Genomic DNA, 19,124 nt, shown 5'->3' on the forward strand with positions numbered 1-19,124 from the left:
GCCACCGAGGAAGAGTGTGTGTATCTGTGTGTATGCTGATACCAGTAATAAACTGTAATGCCAGTAGGTTTCAAATTATAGTCTTGATTATGATTACAATATTTTATCAACAGAGGCTGCACAAGTTGCCTCAACCTCTTTTGGGAATACTAAATTATGTAAGTGAAAATAAAAATCAAACATCTTATGGCTAATAAATAACACCATTTTTTGGCGAATTGAGTGGATACGACTAAGATAATAACTTCAGGTTTTACAGGCCTGAGCGGAGCTGTAACGGTATGCAATGCAATGTCAATACTTGCTTTGTTTATGGTGATTTATAATGGGTGCAGGCTGGGCACCTTTACAGTAGGGTCATGTAATTGGATCTCCAGTAGATAGTCGCTGAATTCCACTATAGCCTCAGTGTCTAATGGCCCACCCACAAAGTGCTCCTTCTGGCTACATGAATCATCCTTACACAGAGCACAAGCTGCTGAGGGGTCTCACCAAACTTTGTGCATTTCAAGACACAAAAACAGAATTAAGACACAAGCAGATTGTATAATGCAGGAGGACATGGAGTAGACTCATCCGCGACGAATTTTCTCGTCTCTCCTTGGCCTTAATTGAAGCTGATTATAGAGTCAGCCCCCCATGCTGACGCCACTGTCACTCTGAATCTCGGCCAAGTGGGCTTGCTATGTACACTCACAGGGTGGTCACTCTGCCTTTGTTTTTACACTGGCACCAGTGACAGCAGGGCCCACCCCACCCCCCAAATACAGTGACTGTGACTCACTGTGTGTCACCATAAACCCCGGACTGGGGGGCCGAGTTTAGACAAGAGCCCTGTACAGCTCACAATGTGGACTTCACTCGCTGCCTCATAGTGCGCTTTATGTGCATGCATGGAAGCGCTGCACTAAAGTATGTGAGTGGTCTGAGTCACACTTTAATGACTTTTTTCTTTTCTTTTCTCGTCCAACCCCTCCTCTCTCCTCCTCTTTCTGTTCACAGATAACCCAACGACTGAGCAGCAATGACGTCAGAGCGGCCGAACCAATCGCACGAAGACACCTACGAAGCACAACATTCAAAAATGACTTCACTGAAGAACAAAAGACAAGACCTGCTGAAATCCCTCAAAATCCCGACAGTGAAATTCTTGAAAGCCTCTTACTACTCCTGATTCCCTCCCTAATATTTTACCTCCAGCTTTTTTATACGAAACATGAAAAAAGAAGAAAAAAAAACAACAACAGACAGACTCATACACATGAGATGGTTGACAATGTCAGATAAATACACTGGAAGGACTATTTTCTCTTTGGTGGGAGGATCATTGATGCATGCCTCTGTAAATAGATCATAATAAAAACCCTATTCTTATTCCTAATATAGGAAACATACCAAGTCTCACCAACTTCGTAAACCTTCATGACTGTGGATAGAGTACTCATGGTTCAATATTTTCCATATAAAGTCAATATTCTTCTTACCTCCTCAGAGATCATGTAATTATCATTTCCAATATAATTTCTTTACTCTTTGGAGTTATTTGGACTGTAAAAAAATTGTACTTCCTATTCTTCTTAATCTCTTTACATAACGGCGTAGTCTTCCTCTCCAATATCCACACTAGTACATGTAAATAGAGACGAATGAAGACAACAGCATGGAACAGGCTATAGTGTATATTTACCACTCCCCTAGTAGATCACAAATCTCAATACGTGGATATTTCAGACAACCTTTTTAAAAGTTTAAAAATACTTGTTTTATGATAGTTAAAGACATAGTCCCGGGTATCTGGACACTTTTCCTATGTATTTAAATAGATGCATAAAGGCATTAGCAATAGGTAATGTTATTATTTGACGACCTTACAAGGATTATAAGGCAGTGAGTCCTTTGGTATCATCAATCAGTTCCATCAGGAATCAAACTGGGCAGAAACGCATGTGATCTACCAAAGCCAGGAGTCTACCTTGGCACTACTAAATCTAATTTTTAACATGTCATATATTATTTTGTATACCTATTTATTCTTTTCCATTGCAATAATTGCCCTCTCCCTCCCCATGTGTGGGTTGTGACTGCTGTAGCGAAGCTGCTGTCAGCCTGAGAGGGCCACTTTTTCCAATCCTGAGCCTACACATGAGGGAAAAACAACACCTCACTCATTGCTACGCAGACATGAGGACTCTGACCTCTGTCTTATACGGACTATGAAGAAAAACCAAAATGGACTGACAGATAACACGCCAAGCCAATGAAGAGACAACCTCAAAGGTTATCCCGTCAGTGGTGAAAACAGAAAACCTTTGCATGGACGACAAGGAAAACACTAGGGTTGCTGAACACCTCATCTCCACCATCGTGCATCCTCTACCTCTCAGTATGTGCTGTGCATCTAGGAAACCATGACTTATCAGTGACCCCTCTCCTGTCCCCGCAGTCCACTCTTCCACTGCATGTCCCCAGAGCCTCGTGAGGAAAGTGTCCAGTCTACTGATGGATGCACATGGCGATGGGGAAAAGAAAAACAAACACTGGTTCACTTTGACCCGAACACACTCACGCATACAAGCGCATGCACACAGATGCACAATCATACACGGCGCCACTCAAATATGTTGCTGTATATATGTACAGTATATCCACTATGTATAGTCTCAGATGCTGTACTCTGCATGTTGACTTGTAGATGGAACGTGACCATTACTCATAGAAGAGGTTGTGCAGGTAGGCCTAGTCACTGGATTGACTCTCCTTAGCCAATGCAAGCTCTTTGTCAGCTTCACATCTTACTTTGATTTGAGAAAATGTATGGCAACATGACAGAAATTGTTTTACCGCTTCCCCCTTGCTATTGTGGAAGGTCCTCTTCAACCAAACAGCAGCGCTGAGAGGTTTTAAAATTCTTTGAGGGGACGCATAACCTCGCCTTTGATGTCAAACAGAACCTGGCCACAGTGAGCGTGGGTAGGCGAAGAGAGGAGGGAAGGCAAACTGGGGCGCTCCAATTAAGTGGCAGCACACAAAGTGGCACGGGGCATCCTGCCAGCAACTGTCTATTCATCCTATGTCAAAGGGATTTGCACATCTCAATGAGTCTACGCACTGCCAGAGAAGTCCGAGAGCAGAGCAGAGAAAGGCTGTGAGGTGCGGGAGAAAGGACGGGGAAGGGAAAGGGACTATTTTGACAAAAATTTCAAGTGGCACAGAGCCTATGTTCTAGTATCCTCCTTGATCTGTCCACCTATAGAATATTCTTTTCTGACCGACAGCCACCTTGGAGAGTTCACTAACCCCTCGACCTTAAACTGTTAGACCGTCATGCGGCTCTCCGGGCTGTCATGACCTCACGTCCTGTCTGAGGTTAACTTTGTGTTAATGAGCATGGCGCTCAGCTCAACCAGATGTTCAGCCCTGTGGTTAAATACTTGTTACCCTTCTATCCCAATGGTTCTTCGATGCCTGCCCACAACAGCTGTACTGTTTCACCGACACAGCTCTACTAACAACTTCATGTTAAGTCGTGACAAATTAGATTAAAACTACGGATAGCAGGTGTGTGTTCTTTTTCACCAAACTGCTCACAATCTAGTCAATACACCCTGTCAAGAAAAAAAGATCTAGCAGAATACAGGTGTGGTGTATTACTTATTTGTATGCCCTGTTGTGCAGCCAATTTATATGAAGAAATCTTCTTAATTCCAATACTGTCAGAGCACACTGAATCACATGAGGGTATTTACAGTCAACATGTAAACAAACTTGAAATTAGGACTTATGACTTAGCAGTGATTAGTTAAAGCAGATTTAAAAATACAGGAAGGATGAAGATGTCACTCAAACACGAGACGTTGTATGTGGTAGGAAACAAGACATTGAGCAAGTGCTGATCTTCTCTGAGCCTCAAGCCCTTCCACTTTCTTAGAAGTCAAACAAAGCTCCGTTTCTGCGCAGCTGCAGGCAATGTGTGACAGGTTGATTTGTTTTTCTCTGCTTCTGAATGCAGGTGCTGCTGTGTTGTTCTGCCCACATCGTCAGGTGACGTGCGCACGTTTATTTGGCAATGACCCTGACCGGGGTCGGCGCATGTGCGTAAACATGCAGAGATGAACATGTTCATAGACAGAAGGTGTGAAAGTGCACACAGAGGCGTAGAGGCACATCCTTGGTCTTTTTCTCTCTCTCACACACACATACACACCATGCTAATCTAAACAGCAAGGCTGTATGTAAACAGATCGTCGACATAATGGGATTGTTCAGTGTGCAAACAATAAGCTGTTAGCGTAATCACAGGTCAAAGATATATTACCCAGAGGGCCACGCTGTAGGTATATTAACATGATGGATATGTGGGAGAGGAGGGGGGCAGGGATACGAAAGATATAGAGCGCTACTGACTCAGATTTACCCCCTGTTGGGCCCCGTCCGCTGCCTTTCTCTCCTCCACCTCCCCCGTATGGGCCTCACTTAATCAGCCTTCCTCATTCTCTTCTCACTTCTTCCCCCCCAGTCACCCTCCTCCTCCTTAGGTTTATACCTTTCTTTGCTGTGTCTCCTTTCTAATACCTCACCTCTGTCCTTTTCTATCTTCATTTCCTTCATCCTCCTCCCATTTCCCTCTTGTTCTGGATAGATATCATCTGTTTCAGTGAAGCAGTCCATCTATCTCTGTGGTGAGTGATAGCAGGATAAAGATTGTGGAGGTGCCACAATTTTGTTTTTGGATTAAGCAAAGGAGGGACTGAGTGAGCAAAAGAGCATGGATGAGACAGAAAGACAGCATATATGTTTGTATTTCTATGACCAGTGTTATAAATAGAACAGCTACATAGTTGATAGAGACGAATCTTCACACCCATGCCCTATTATCTCCACTTAACCATGCTGAAAGTACCGTGCTCGTGTATCTCAATGAGTAGCAGCATACAAGTGCCATGTCCGTCAAGATAAATCCTGTGTAGCTTACTCCATTGCACATACAGCTTATTAACTTATCTCCGCTTTATTTGATTACCATCTAGCCCATTCTCTCAGCTGGTTAATAAGTCTATGTCCTCCTGACTAAACACTCCATTAGTGTCATCACCGGCAAGCTTGTGTGTGTGTGTACTGCATACGTCTGTGGACCACTGAGGCAGATACACATTGGGGCCAAGTGACAGAGTAAACACAGAGGCAGAACAGTGGGGAGAAAAACAACCTGGAAGACAGACAGTAGGTGCAAAGGTGGCCAGTCTGATGACGGCGGTAACAGCCAAGACCCTCACTGACGTTTGGCTAAAAGCTTTTGTATGGGCAAACCATATGAAATACAACAGAGCAGTGGAGATGAGTCAAGATGATTACAGAGATACAGTGTGTTAATATTTGAAACAGATATTGACTTCCTTGTAAGAATGTGACTTTGACAAGTTGAAATGCTAGTAACATTTTGGATAGTCAAAAAGCTACAATAGATTCAAACCACATTGAATAAAAGAGTTGCAAAGAGGAAGGAGCTGTTTGAAAGTCATATTCATTTTAGCTTACAGAAATTCCCCACAAAAATTCTGTCATGTGCACTGCTAATGGGGCTTAAGCTGAAGTTAACACTATTGAGAGAACTGAAATTTTAATCTAATCATTCTTATATTCATCCACTTTTGGATTATGGTTCAATTTTGAGTGAATTCAGAAACTATTACGCCATGTTTGTTATCAACTGCTAAGACAAAGGGTTTTGACTTCCCGAACACTCAAGGCTCATGGGTATGATCGTACTGATAGCCGTCCATCTCGCCAGAAAGGAGGACAAAACATGATTTGTTAGACTCAAAAGTTGAAACAATTAATCTGTTGGCCCTAAAACAAATTTGTGTTTCTACCTTGAGGATATTGTAGGGCTGGGCGAAATGGTCAAACATGTTATCCCAATAAAAATTATTATTATTCATTATTTCTCTAAGGTTTAACCCTTTGAAATCCACGCAAATTGGCTTTCTTTCTGTTGAAAACACAGGAAGAAGGCAATGAGCAATGACAGAAGAAATGACCCAAAAAATTAGCAAGAAATTAGTAGAAAAAGAAAATTAAAAACAGTTAAAAAAAGAAAGAAAGAAAGTTAAAAACAAACAAATATGGAAATGACTTGGAAAGAGTGCTTAGTAATAATAATAATTCTGTATCATAATTTTAAAAAGTAATAATAAAAATAATTGTAAATAGTTTTTCCTTAGCTTTTTTCCCTATTTTTTTAATATAATTTTCAAAATCTATTATTTTTTTGCAATTTGTGGTAGAGTTCTTACCAAGTTGCTCACTGTCTTTTTCCCCCCATGTTTTTGAAAGAAATCTCATCAATTTGCTCAGGGTTCAAAGGTTTAAATACTTGCAAAAGGCATCTGAAAGCAGCACAAGAAAGGTGAGGTTGCTCCAGGTTTTAAAGGGTTAAAGGCAGATTTTTGTTCCTGAGTGAAAGTTGAAGAAACCAATCAGCTTATTGTGGTTTAAGCTATTCTTTACTGTCAGGATGTAACAAGCATTTGCTTAACTGTGAAACATTTCATAAATCTGAGGTAGATTTAAAATCATTCTAATCAAAATATCAGCATCAAAAACCCTTTGTACAGATTTTACAATTTTAGCTGATAATGTAAACCAAAAAATAAAATAAAAGTGTCAACTGTGGTCTTTTTTTCTGTACAGGTTTTAAACCCCCCAGTATCTAACTTCTGCCATTTCTCTGTCAAAACAAAACCAAAAGATGGATGTTGATGACGTAACAACCACCACTGCCGATTAAAATATACCTGACATGACTCGGGGCAGAAATCATATTCACAGACAAGGAAGTGTATTCAAGTTTTATCCACATTACCTTTAGTCACACTTTTTCATATTATGTGATTCTACTGAAATAGCCGCAACTAACATTACATTAACTTGCATTCAATGAGTCGACTACCTATACAGCTACTGTGGCCAATGTTATGTTACAAATTCATTTGTGGGATAGACCAGTGCCATTATTTGTGGCCAAAACTATCACACTAAAAATGACTTCATGAGTGTGTTGAATGTTATTGTAACATTATTTTGTTATCATTCACACTGGCTTGTTATTGGTCACTGATCTCTTCAAGTTTTAGGTGTATTAGCACCCAACTCTTCCAGTGTATGGGTGGTTTGATTATATTGAACATTTATGAAATATTTGTCATAAATTGTAAAAAAAAAAAAAAATTGTATTGAAAAATGTATTGTCATTGTTTTATCGCACAGCCCTAGAATATTGTTAAAGGAAAATTCTAAATACATAATGGGGAAAAAATACTTAGAAACCAACAGCTCTGCCCACTTTCCGACTCTGTAATATAGAAACATGCAGAGGCACACGCTTCCATGCTCTTTTCCTCTCTCTCTCTCTCTCTCTCTCTCTCTAACACACACATGCATGCCCACACACACAGACACACTCCTGTTACTGTGTGTGTCTGTGTCTGGTCGGGTGTCATGATTAACAGTGACCTCGCCTCAGACGTGGTTGGAGTAGTGGGAGTGGGGTCAAAGGGGAAAGGATTACAGTGAGGCAACCCATGTCAGCTGCCCTGCTTTAATCTTGACCTCCACATGGGCCCAAGACTCTTCAAAAATGACTCACATGTATGAGCTCAACGTACCGTCTGTCCACTCTGACATTACTCACAGCATAACCGACTTGTTTGGGTATGTCTGACTTGAAAATAACTTGTAAAAATGCGTGAAATGTAGCATTTAAAACAGCGTGGATTTGGCCGCAGAGATAGAGTGGATGAGGGTCGTTCTAATAGCCAGACAGCAGCAAAGACAGAGCAGACCTCCTTATGTCACATAGCTAATGACAGGGATGAATAATACAGACTTTAAAGCCCTTACTCCCACCTCATTCTGACCTGCGCATAAGCTCGTGCTCGGGGTGAGCAGTTAGCCATCAAGCCCCTCACTGAGATGAGATGGGCTCCCAAGAAGATTTGTGGTGGGGTCAGAGAGAGAATCGGATTAACCAAAATGCCTTGGTTGGTGTGTATGCTCTGGGCTGGCCTCAGCGTAATACCATTGATAAATGCTGTAAACCAAATCTTTAGCATCTGATTAGGTAATGGAGGAAAACACATCTCTTTAGTAGCCATTAGCTGTGGTGAAACAGCCCAAATGTTCACGTAAGTGTTGTACGTGAAAAACACAAACAGAACAACTTTGTCATAAGCAGTAGGGACTCTTACAAATACCCAAGTTGCCACTATAGCAATAAATAAATAAATAGGGAAGTAATAAATTGCCAGAAGCTGTGGACAGGTGGCATTTCAGCCTGCACCGTTTAGCTGTGCAGTCTGGTTTCTGACAGCTTGATTTAGTCTCCTGCACCTGAGCCAGAAAACAGAGAAAATTAACGGCAGGAAAAACAGCTTAACTAGATTCCAATTTGCCTGCTTTGAAACACAATTGATGAAGCTAATGTATATGGAAAACACAGAATGGACTTTCTGGTAGCCGTAGCGAGCTTATTGTGATCGTGCAAAAAGGCTGTGTGCACTCGTTCAGGGTCAGGCACACATGGGGAAGTGAGAAAGGCAATAGCATTGATTTGATTTACCCTTACTCTGCCATCTGAGCCTGGTGATGCTTTGGGGGGACATTAGGGTTTGTCTTTAGGGTGTAAAATGGAGATTAAAGTGGCTCAAGGGGAGATGCTAGGAGGCATGCTGTTCCCCCTGCTGTGAACAGGGTGTAATCCTTCAGTTTCAGAGAAGTGAAAAGTTTGTAGAGTCCAGAAAGTTACACATACATCCCTTCTGGGCCCCCTACGGAGCAGAGAGTGCGAGCCAGCAGGGGATAACCATATGCTATCAAAGTGTTCTTCAAAGCTCCCATCTTTTGTCCACTAAATTATACAGTATCATCACATATACCTGACAAAAACAGAAGAAAAAATAATCATGCCGCTCAACACACTGACAGAAAAAAAAGCGGAGGGGGAGGGGGGCATTTTTTAATTTATTTTCCAGAATGACTTTGTTTAAACTTTGCTGAAACAGTAGCCACGTCTGCACGGCGCGGGTCAGCTCATGATTTCGTATTTACATGCTTTTAAAATACTGCTGCCGGTGGACAATTAAAAATTTATGATTCCTATCACAATGAACCCCTTCTCTGTTACCAGAGGTTAATTTGTGCTAGCCCCTCATTTCAATTGTACTGTAGTAAATGTCCACATTATTTCCCACATGGGCCTGGATGAGGGGTTTGATTATCCAAAGGTAGGCCTTGGTTGGCTCTGTTATTGTCAGAGGGGTCGTAAGCTGCAGTAACGGCTTCTAGGGTCTTATTGCTATGGCGATCAGCCCCTTGCCACTTGGCCTCCATGACCCCAGTCAGAGATAAGCTTTATGGGAAAGCACATTAACATGCTCCTGCAGTCACCTCCCTCCTTTATCAAAGGTAGTTCTGTGAAATCAAGTGTTTATGGACCCCCAGTGAGGGTATAGTGCTGCTGATTGCCTGTATTAGAGGTTGAGTGTAAATGAGCTGGAGGTGGACAAAGGACCTGTAGTAGTGGGGAGAATTAAGGATGCCATACTGATGTTATTCTCGCTAAATGAGCAATATCTTTAATGACTGCAACACCCATGAGCTGGGTTACAAATGCCGTCTGCAGTCTAAATATATCTACGTCTTCCATTCTTTCTACCAACACTGACACGAGCAGAACATAAGAGGTGTACAATGTGCATATAGATATGATGTAGCATTGCATTTTAGAGTTATTTATTCTGTTAGCTCTACTGTGTACTGTCGGTTAATTCCTTTACTGTCTTCCTCTTTGTGTTACACTGATCTTGTGAGCTAAGTTGTCCGATAGTTTTTTATTTTCTTGCACATTACATTGGGATTTTCCTGTAGCTATGAATGACACTAGGATTTAAAAAACAAATACAGAGATGTCAGTAGTGTGCGCCTGTTTACAGCCTGATCACTGGTGAAAGATCCTTTCAGTATGTCTGCAATGATGGATGGTGATAGCCCGGTGTCTTTGTACACATCAGGGGGCCCTACTGTTGTCACTGGACAGATAGAGGGAGCGAGAAAAGAGAAAGATGTAGCCGCAGCTTAATGTCCTTCTCCAGTGCTGTGCATGCTCTTTCCTATTTGCTTTTCCCTTCACGGCACGGTTAACATCGTAAATTAACCTTTCCAAGCCCCCTGTGCTCAGAGACTGGTGCGCAATACAGACAAAGGAAAAAAAAATAGATCTGTGTTATGCAATGCAGTCGCACTGGTCAGAGACGTAGCCTGTTACCAAATTGAGCTATTCCTTTTTTCAGCGATAGGGAATAAAACAACAACACTTTGTTCAGTCAAGCAGACATTCTATTTTATGTGCATGTCCTGTGTACTCTGCAAATCGGTATGAGGCTGCTTTTTGTTCTCCATCCTAGAAATGTAAATGGAATACATGAAAGAAAAAAGTGTATTGTAGATCCTTCTCTTCTTAGTTTCGAGTCTGTAAATAGGATGTAAATACCAAACAGCTATGCATGCTAATATACAAGCAATTTGTTCAGGTACTTTTGTAATCCAGACTTCTCATATGGCATGTAACGACGAAAAAAAATCCGACGTGGAAAAACATAATAAATTGTGAACATGGATATGGTTTGTAAACAACTTCAAAACTGGAAAATATATGTCTTTGCTGTTAATGTTTTCTTACTGATAACTAATGCATTGGCCTGCCATTTACTACAGTGCTCTGCTCATGTTACTTGTTATCTTTTTTATGTTTCCTAAGGTAGGGCCGAGGCAAAAGGACCATAAATCACTGGTTTGTGGAATAGTCGGGTTGGGAAATAAGACGACGAGGGGAAAGGATGGTAGTCTGACCATACTCTTTGTAGTTTTTTCATTGCCACTGCACGTTCACACGCATACACTTAATAATTAATTACATATCCTTAGTGTCTAACACAGACAATAAAATGCCATGGCAAAACTGTTGCTTAAAAGCAGTGGAAAATGGGCTGCCATTTGAGTTATCTCACTGAAAACTACGTATCACCAGCTTTAAAGTGTGCCGTTATTTTAAAACGGCACACGTTTGTTTCTGATAAATAACGCAAAAACCATTGAACGAACTATGAAGCTGGTATGACAAGCGATTTTGACTCGTTCCAAATTCTCCAAATTATGATTTCCAAGGGAAAGACATTTTGAAAAAGTTTTTTTTTTCCTCATTTCTAATACTAAGTCGAGTAAAAATGACGATTATCTATATGCCAAATTTGCCTCTGCCCTAGCAACTCTAATGTGGCATTTTATGAACATAGCGATGGAGGAACTGTGGAGAAATCTTTTTGGGTTTCTAAGAGTGTTTATTTTCAACCATGTTACAACCATGTTAAATCCCAAGGCGCTCATGGTAGATGGAAGTGTCTAATTTTTAACCTGTGCTAAAGATATTTTAAATTTAATAAATAATTATTGTAACAAGAAAACATGTGTCATGTGCTGAGCTATCCTCTTACATTGTGCGTATTTCCCATGATGCTATTGTGCAGACGTGAAGGATGAAATTAATGAAGACTAGAGAGACAAAGAGAAACTGCAGAGAATGAACGAGTTTAGTTATAAAGTGCCTTTAGGGGCGTTTGTGTCCTGGTAGAGTGCTCTCTTCTATAAGGGAATTTAAGTGCTTGGTCTTTTCACTCATTATACCCATGATGAAACACAAAGAAACCACAGTCTCTGAAACAATGACCTTTGACCCCCTGCCTCCCAGCTGTGAAAAATGGAGCAGGGAGGTTAAGTTTCACTTCACCTTGGCCTTGGCATAACACACCATCTCAACCACCACATATGACACCATGCTGTAGTAATCTTTTTTAATATTATTGAAGCATTCTGTGGTTTTTCAGAGATTACTCGGTGCATGCAACAAAAGGCATCGCTAATAGTTTTGTGAAGGTTATCAGACTCAGTCTTCAATTAATTAAAAGACACTCACACTCACACACACACACGCACGCAGAGCGAGGTGAGACGTGGCCGTTTGTGTTTGGTACGTTTCAACAAATTGTTTACAAGAGGACACATTCAATTAGTTATTTCATTATCGCCCTAGGTGTAATCAATTGACAATGCCGATAACAAAGCCACATCAATTTGTGAGCCGACTCCAGCACATTTCTCTAAATGATTGAAGAGCACTTCTATTTTAGGCCCCTGTGAGTTCCTGTCTGCTCTGGCACTTCAGCAGAAACACATATAATGAAGCGTGTCATCATGTACACCACGAGAACCTTTTTTCTGCCTTTACTGCTCCAGTGTTGTTGCTCCAGAGTCGCTGGTCATGCCCCCGAAATTCCACATGTAGACTCTGTCTTCTTCGGGGAGTAAGGTTCTGTCTGTCCCTCTCCGACAACCCCCTCTTTTCCCCTTGAGTGATATATGGCAAAGAAAGAAAGAAGCACTCGCTTTCTCTCTGTCATTCGCCTCTCTCCCCTCCTGTAGCGTAGATAAACAATGCGACTGACAGTCTCTCATCACTCAAGAGGCTGAATCTCTGGCCCTGACCCGATAACATCAAGTGTGTGTGTGTCACCTGTCAAGTGGCTTCTGTCACACTTCAGTGGGAACTCAAAAACAAGACTGTGTGTGTGTGTGCGTGTGAAGTCGATTGGGGGATGGTGTTGTGGGTTTAAGAGTGCCTGTTGGCATGCAAGCGCAGGCCTCTCTAGGCATGAGTGGAGTCGAGAGTGGCAAAGAAGGGGGGGATGGTGGTGGTGCTTGTGAAGGTATACCAGGAAACTGAGAAAGAAGGCAGGGGGGGAGGCGTAACGACCCAAATGAGAAGGACTTGTGCAGACACTGTGAAACTATCTCATTTTGTAGGCTCCGCTAGTCTCATTCTCATGTTCAGAATGGGCAGGGTGATCTGGGAACGCAATTATTTTCACCTATAAAAGGCAACATATGCCAAGATCATAAAAGTTCTTATTGGACAGTAATTTATTAAAGCAAGTCATAGAAATGGAGAGAGGTAGGGCACGAGCTATAATATGAAGGTGTCGTTCTGCTTCTCATTAAGGGCCTGAGTGTCAGTGAAATTCAATACCCCAGGTGCCTGACAGAGGAGGGATAGACGAGCTAAACAGAAGATCTTCTCTCTTTATAAGATCCTGGGGAAATGGGAACATTTACTGCGGCCACATCATGTCGAAGTTCCATTCTCGATTCATTTTCGGCGTTTCACTGTAAACCTATACGTATTCAAGTGTATAATTAAGCTCACTTGTATCTCATTTCACAGGCTCTCCCACTGTATATCAGGCATTCTTCGCATATTTTCCCTGCACAAAACATTGTCTTGGTCCAAAGGTAGGTGTCGACTGTAGAGCTTTGAGACTAACAATGATCTACACCCTCCAAGCAACACACAGCTGCTACTAAGCAGAACTGGCATCCTCTTAAATGGATGAGTGATCTGAGGCAGTGTGTTTGTTCTTATATTGCAAATGTTTAAATCATTGTTGAGCTCTGAATGAGCAATAATAAACCATCATTGTGATCCTCACAATGCTGAATGATGTGGATTAGCCAATGGGGAGCCGATTGTATTGAGGAACTTATCAGCATCTTCTCATTATCTAATATGCGAAGTGCAGGGGGAGATGATTACGTCTGTGGCACATTTTTACCCAGAACAATGGGAGCGTGTGTGTACCTCTGTTCATTTGTTGCTCGAAATGAACGAGGCGGATATATGCTATTGTCTGAGGTTATTGTAATGGTAAAATACAGTTTTTGTTAATGTAAATGATTGTAAATGACTCTTCTTTCAGACGAGAGCAAGGTTTTTGTATCCTTTACGGAGATAAATACCATCACAAATGAGGCTGGACAAAACAAAAGCACAACAGAGGGAAACAGGCAATTGTGACGGAGGGAGGGGGGGGTGTTTTGTGCACGCCTATTGTGTAATGTCTGGCAATGTGCTCGCGTGTTTGTTGTCGTCTTTCACACTGACAAGCGCGTTCTGACAACAGTCACGCTCAACACAAACTGAAACACACACACATACACACACACAATAATGTTACAGGCCTGAGAACAAGACAGAAAATTCCTCACAATATATGCATAAATAAATATGTATAAATTTGCATGGTGCAAAATTGCATGAAGCTAAAAGTTATATCTTTAAATAACCCTGATTATATTTCATAGTAGATATATTTTGAATTATCCTTTCAAATATTTTACCTTCCCTCCTTTTGCAATGTTTTACAGTGTTGAAGCTAAAAAAATATCCAGCAAAAATGCAAAAACAATTTTTATTGTGGTAATATCAGCTCCAGTTCTTACAATAACACAGCTGATTTGTTGATCTGCAAATATACAGTCGTCTTCCATTTTTGTAAGTGCTACATAAAAGCCAACGTCAGCTGAAATCAGGTGCCAACGCAGCCACTGATCTGCTGTACAACTTCTCTTGCTGCGTGTCTTTCAACAGAGTCCGTGCAATCATGAAGCATCCAATCAGTAAAATTATGCCAAACTCTGAAAGTGTATTGACACGACGTTAAAAGATGATTCCTTTCGGTAACTTCTAACTCTATATTTTCCCATAACCTCTGTGTTCTGTTCAATCACGTATCGACGTAAACTTGGTCAAGGTTGTACGGGCCAGCTGGTCAGCCTGTCGAACATGTCCAGATCATGTCTGCTGAACTGTCCAGAGAACACAGAGAGCTCTAATCCCTTGTTTGCATTGGGATCAATGTGGTATTGATCACAGACTAATTATATAATCATACTAGTATTAATATCAGATGGAATTGATTTCTAGATACTTGTTTGTTATATAAAAAGGAGCGCAGCCTGAGGTAAACACACAGGAAGTGTCTTTGTCATTGATCCCGCTTGCATCTCGTCTCTCTCTGGTGTTCAGGTAAAATATGCAAATTTTTGAAAAAGACCAAATGAAGGAGGCAATTTGAAGTCCAGCAATGAACTTCATTAGTCACAGGCATGCACACTTGAACATGGATGCACATGCAGCACACACACCTTCACTCATATATGGACACACGCATGCACATATTCACACATGCATGCAGCCCGTTGGACATGTCTCATTAAATTCAGGTGAGCAGATTAATTAAAATGATATTTAAATCCCTCAGGACTGTAATCTGCACTACTGGTGTCTATGTCACACACACACACACACACACACACACACACACACAGGTCTGGCAGCAAACACTGCATAGGAATGGGTAAGATGTGTAATTTGCAGGTAAGCAGAAACATTTGTGTGACCTGTGTGCACGAGCAAGGACATCTACAGAGCTACCTGACTTCTGACCACATGAAATGAGAAAATCACATGTTGAAGTGAAAGTGAAGCTGAAATTAAAATGCTTAATTGAAGAGCTTTTCAGTGCAAAGCCCTTTATGTTTGGCTGATTTGACCTTGTGCGTCCCTCCTCAAACCCCCTCATCTACTCAGCCTGCTCATCCACAGCACTGACCTTAACTGCAGCTGTGATTGGTGGACCAGAGGTACGCTTTGTTAGCCTTCTGTAAATTCCGTAATAACTTCGCTGATTGCCTGGCACTGTCGTATTTTGAATGGCTCTGCTGATGTTACACTGAAGATAAATCAGGAGGGGAAGAGGAAGGAAGACTCATAATATGGCTGTGGAAATGACTGAATGAAATGTTACCAAACTCGGAGGAAATAAATACCAGCAGAGGAAGTCTCCACATTCTGCAAGATTCTATCAAAACCACTCAGACCTACGTCAGTACACGTTGGCACTCGGCGTTCCTGAAAGGTGATTCAGCTATTAGTGGGGTAGCTGACATCAACTCAGTAGTATCTGTACTCTAGTTCTCATGGGATGTTTATATATATATGATATCAAGAGAATGTCACCGCATACTAAACGCAGAGGACATAGGTGTTGTGTGGGAGGTGCGTTTCACATATGCTCGCCTACTTTCCCACCAATCAAATCAAGATAAGAGGGAAACTGAAACTTGAGAGCTGCCTTGCGACGTGTCTATTATCAAAAGGGAAATGAAGACAGGAAGTGTCAGGTATACATGAATTAATTTCTGTCTTTATCAAGTTTGTTTTTGCTGCATCGTCACTGCATGTGTTGCATTGTCAAAGCATAAGCACAGAAAGCTTTGGAGCAGACATGAAGAAAGAAAGAGATGAAATGAGACGAGGATTTAAAAGAATGAAAAAAGGAAAAGGAGCCATCAACTGCCACGCTGCGGGCCCTCTCCTGACCTTCACCTGCCGGAGAGGCAAATTGCATTAGAGAATGACATGTCATTCATCTGGGCTGTACTTGGAGGATCATTTAGCTAATTTAATGATTAATAAGTTTAACACCTCTTAATAATTTCATTTGGCCCTGTGATTGAAATCCTGGCGAGCTGGGCTGAGCGCAGTGGGAGGCAGATGAGGATGTCTGGGACTGAGACGGTCTGTCTGGGACTGAGCAGAAGGAGAGAGACGGAGAGAGGTGTGGAGAGGGAGGAAAGAGAAAGAGAGGGAGCGAGAATCTCCCCGAGGACTACACATCAGTCTATTACCACCGTGACCTTTTCCCTCCACTGGCTATGCCATTAGAGAGGAAATCTGAAAGTAAAGCCTTGATTAACACAGTTATCCAACATGTTGAAAGAAAAATGGAAAAGAAAAAATATGTTCCTTCATTAGGAAAATGTTCTGCATTATTAATGTTAGTGAAGCCGGGCTAAGTGGACCTTAGAGCATTACAGATTCTTGGTTTAACCAGAGGTGATCACTGTAGAGACTCGCAAAGTCTATATTGTACAACATGATTCTACAACAGTGTGACAGGAGGATTTACAGGAAACCTTTGGATTAATGAATCTGCAATGATTCAACCTCCTGCCCCCCCAACCACCCGAAAAGAAACTCTGACATTTAGTCCGATTCGATGGTGTCTTATGTCTTCCCACTGAGTTATAGCCTTTTTTCACTGTTTCCTGATCGTGTCAAACAACAATAAAATACATTAGCAGAAGCTGAAACTCACCATTTTTAACAATTTTGAAATAAATGTGCTCAAAACGTTGCATATTATGGGTGAAATATGTGCTTGTTCATTTCTCTAGCACATTCTTTTTCCATCGTTGACACATCGCGGAAGTGCTGTGTAACAGCATTAGCATGTCAGTTCTCACGATCTAGCAGCTCTCACAAAGAGCATTAGTATTTTCTCTCGCTTCGGTAATAGTCCTCTCCACCGAAACTCATGACAATGTTCCGGGGGTGAGAGTGAGCAGAGCGAGCTACGAGTTGTGGTAAGATTACAGTCAGACCTGATCACAGCGCATTGACAGATACCTCGTAGGTGGGATGACTTCAGCTCTGAGCCAAATTCATACGCACACACATGCATTAGTTTTACACACACACACACACACACACACACACACACACACACACGCACACACACACACAAGAAATCCAGCTCAAGTACTGAAAGCCTCTCGCTCCTGTTGCAGTTTCACCTTAAAAGTCACATCTCCACATTTCTTAACTCTCACAGATTCAGCCGACAGCAGAACAATGGTCACAAGCTGAAACTGAACAATATCATCGGAGCCTTGCGAGCCTGAGGGTAGCAGCCACTCAATATACTTGTTAGATCTTAGAAATCCCACGTCCTGGCGGAGTAGCTATTAAAAGGCACCTTGCTCTCTTGTTTTTCAGATCGGATCACAAGAAAACACTCACAGAAGGCTCTGATGTGCAACATGGGAAAGAACCGTGTTCACCATGGCATTAAATTCAGATTGGATTTAAATGGGACTTTGCCCCTTCTCACCTTGGTGTCTACATCTCCTGATAAGCCCATTTGCCGTGGTCCATGTCAACTAACTAAACAGCCTCCTCCTGCCCTTTGAAAAACACAGTGACCTTGTCCTGTTCTGCTCAGGACCTCGCTCTCCACCTCGTCCCCATCTTACACTTCATGACCCGTGCCACCCAAGGTCACGACAGATCCTCCCATGTTCCCTTCCATCTCCTCAAAGGAGCAAGCTCCGTGGTGTTTGTGTGAATGCGGAGCTGAACACAGAAAGACCTCCAGACAACCTTGAAGGGGCCTGTTCCAATCTATAGAGCCAGCAGGTGATGCTTATCTCTGGTATGGCAGGAAGGAGTCCTCTCTAATTGTGTGAGGCCACATATTGTCATGGTGGACAAAGAGAGTCTATTAGGTTCATGATATAAGGTCCAGCTGGAGCAAACCAAAGACTGTGACATGTCAAAATCAGCTGTGTGAGTGTCTCTTAGACACCTGTGCCACATCAATTAATGCACAAACACACAAATACTGTCTTCAAATTTCTCCACAGATACCACAATTGCTTTCTTATATGGCCAAGGAGGAAGCAAGAAGGAAACCATCTCTCTCTTAACAGACTCACAAATTGAGCTACGCCCAACAAAGCACCAATAGTGTGAAACTTAGACCATCTCTCTTTTCCCCGCTTTTTCTTTCTTGTAAAAACCTTTTTCAACATCCCACAAAATTCCTGGCCCGCAGAGTTAGTCTTGTCTTCAAAACAAACTGGTGTGTCTAAAACATGCAGAGGTCTGTGGAGGGACACGCAGAGAGGAAACGGCTATGATCTCTGTGATGATTTTGGTTGGATGCCGGCGCACATCGTGTGTGTGCTTAAAAGCATCGGTGAAACTCAAACCTGTTCGAAAACTACTTAGGAAAATAAACGCAGCCCCCACTCCAAATAAATGTCCGTTTGAAACGAAATGTTGGACCAATATTTTGGCTTTGGTTATAAACTCGAGAAAGAATGGAAAACATTTTGCAAATGGACTTTTTCGCAGAAGTGGGAGCTCGGGGGATTCTCACTTTGAGGGTGGTGCGGATCAAAGGTTACGCACTGCCTGTTTGTTAGGGCAGACTACCAACAGCCACATAGCTCTGGCAGCAGCACCCTTTCTCAACAGGGTGCACCTGGAGAACACTGAGGCCAGTGTTTTGGCTAGAGACGTCTGCAGCTTTGCTTTCAACACCTTCGCTCCC

The 19,124-nt window shown here is 42.0% G+C and overlaps 1 protein-coding gene across 1 annotated transcript in view; it reads left to right on the forward strand.

Moving 5' to 3' along the window:
• Positions 1 to 11,506, forward strand: part of mafa (v-maf avian musculoaponeurotic fibrosarcoma oncogene homolog a (paralog a)) — a 91,740-nt gene extending 80,234 nt beyond the window's left edge. Inside the window, exon 3 of the mRNA XM_049565705.1 lies at positions 1,003 to 11,506. The gene's annotated coding sequence lies outside the window, so the exon portion shown is untranslated. The remainder of the gene's footprint in view (positions 1 to 1,002) is intronic.
• Positions 11,507 to 19,124: the final 7,618 nt, after the last annotated feature.

The sequence above is a fragment of the Epinephelus fuscoguttatus genome, linkage group LG2 (genome assembly GCF_011397635.1).
Source record: "Epinephelus fuscoguttatus linkage group LG2, E.fuscoguttatus.final_Chr_v1".
NCBI lineage: Eukaryota > Metazoa > Chordata > Actinopteri > Perciformes > Serranidae > Epinephelus > Epinephelus fuscoguttatus.